Source organism: Phoenix dactylifera, chromosome 6, assembly GCF_051530095.1.
Source record: "Phoenix dactylifera cultivar Ajwa chromosome 6, Ajwa_hap1_PhDact_Kaust_v1.1, whole genome shotgun sequence".
NCBI lineage: Eukaryota > Viridiplantae > Streptophyta > Magnoliopsida > Arecales > Arecaceae > Phoenix > Phoenix dactylifera.
The window spans coordinates 22,425,593-22,428,043 of NC_143195.1; positions in this window are offsets into that span (position 1 = coordinate 22,425,593).

The following is a 2,451-nucleotide window of genomic DNA, read 5'->3' on the forward strand; positions in this document are numbered from 1 at the left end:
TCAAAGCCAGAGGTCTCGAGTTCGAAACCTAGGCATCGCACTGGGGGGAGATGTTGGACATACTCTGCCTTGTGCGGGCCATACCTTGCAGGGTCTTTGAGCAGCATGAGGGGGTCACTGAATCAGCATGTCCTGCAGCTTACCAGCGGCGATGGCTTGGTTAGTAAGTGGGTTATACCCTAGGTGGGGTCCCTGAATCCATGTCTTGGTGTCGCCCAGGAAACAACTCGAGGTGCTGGCTGGTGCGGTTTAAGGAAATAAAGTAGCGCCTTCACTATCAGCGGTCGCTTCTGGCCAACAATCGGCCGACGGCCGACAATGCTAGAACTAGCAAAAACAGGGGTTCCGACCCTCCCCTTTAGCCTATAGAACAGAGGCATCACAACTATAGGGACTCCGGTCATGGGTTCCAAGGGAAGGCTCTAGCGACAAGCGCCGGTGGTGGAGGTAGCCGAAATTGGAAGAAACACGGTTGGTTTTCCGAAAAAGAGAAAAATAGGGCATCACCCTTTTTCGGCAAAAATCCGACGATCACCGGTCTGATCGGGGCTCTCAACAACCTCAAAAGAAGGAGAGAAAGAGTTAGCTCAATGCAGGCCGGTCCTTACCCAATTTCTAGTGACGAATGGCAGCGGCAGCTGTGCCAACGACAACCGAGCTTCGAAGAGGGATTTGAAGAAATCTCCGGCGAAGAGCTCCGATTGGGGCTAGGTTTTCGGTGGGGGAGGATGGGGAAGAGCTCTTATAGAGCTCGACCGTGACTGGAATCCAACTCGGAGTCGGATTCCGTCCGACCATCCTTGGGAGTCTTCTTCTCTCCAGACATGTGCGCGGCACGTGCCATTTCTTTTTCTTCTTTTTTCTTTCTTCTTTTGGGCCAAAGCAATTGGGCCAAAGTAGACTTTTGGGCTAGTCAAATGGACCTGGCCCAGTTTGGTTCAAGGCTTTAAAAGGCCTGGGTATTACATAATCTATCTTGAATTTTTCTCCTCTTGTAGCTCTTCTTTCAACTAGCTCTCCAAAGATCCTCCAATCAATGCAGAAGCGCCCAAATTTCTTGTTTTATTTTGCTTTGATTCACTTCTTTCCTTTAAAAACTAAAAACCTGAGATTCTAAGAGAATCCCTAATTGTTGTATCTACTGGTGGAAACCCTAACTTTTTGTAAGAGAATCCCTCAACAATAGTAGTAGTATGTGGACTAAAATTCATTGCGGTTAACTAGTTGTTTATCATTGTTAAACAATATGTAGTTCAACGATGAGCTAGAGAATCCTTAAACAAAAATTCACCTACAAATCCCTCACCAATTCACTATTCCCTAGATATTTGCTAGTATGTTGGTGGAGCTGATTATATGCTTGCTCCTTAAAAACAATCATTCTCCTGCCATTGTAGATAGAGTTGCAGGTGTGCTAGATTGGATTGGGGATCGACATACCCAAAATCTAATCTACATTTAAATTAGTCAAAAAGATTTAATATAAATCTATCATTTTTGTTTAGGTTGAATCGGCTAGGAATCGAATTTATTTTATTAATCCACTTTTCAGTCAAAGAGATGAATACATATGGATATGGATGTTAGTCGGATGCAAAAATTCATATCTATATTTATTTTAAATGGATATGGATATAAATCAAATACCAAAAGTATGGATATAAATATCTATATAAATTGGATAATTAAACTTTATGACCACAGAATCAAAATTATTACTAAGTGGATGATAAATCGAGTTAATAGTAAGTTAATGTGGTTATTTATTTTTCTTAAAAGTTTATGAGTGATGTATAAAATTATATAGGATTACAAATGGAATTGGATATTCGTATACGGATCGGATAGTTGTCTATCCCTATCCATATTCATATCTATTTTTTTTTTTGACGAATATTAATACAAATATAGATATTAGTCGGATGTTCAAATTTCTATCCATATTCGAATAGATTTAGATACAAAAGTTGATGCGGACAGATATTATCCAATCTACTTTCATCCATAATCAAGAATACCTCAAATGCAAACTATAAAGAAATATAAAACGATGTGTCATTATCTCATCAGATAAATTATAACAATTAAACATGTAAAATATTATAAACAACTGATGATCCATTTACCCTATGATTTAACTGACAATCACATACAAATTATGAACAATACAAATTATTTTGTACGATATACAAGATTCTAGTTACGGATTGGTTTCAAATTGATTAGGTTCAGTTTCAGATGCCTGATGGAGTTAATCCTTTTTTTTATTTCTCCTGGTAGGAAAATTTAGTCCATTTTCAACCGAAACCTAATTTAAGAAATATATCCTCCTATGGAAGAATTAGAAGTGGATCCTCATCCACGGCATCGAAGTTTCGAGATCCATCTACGGGCTTTTCGGTCATTCCATATCTTGGGCGCTTAAATTAAAGCTCAGAAAAAACCCTCACT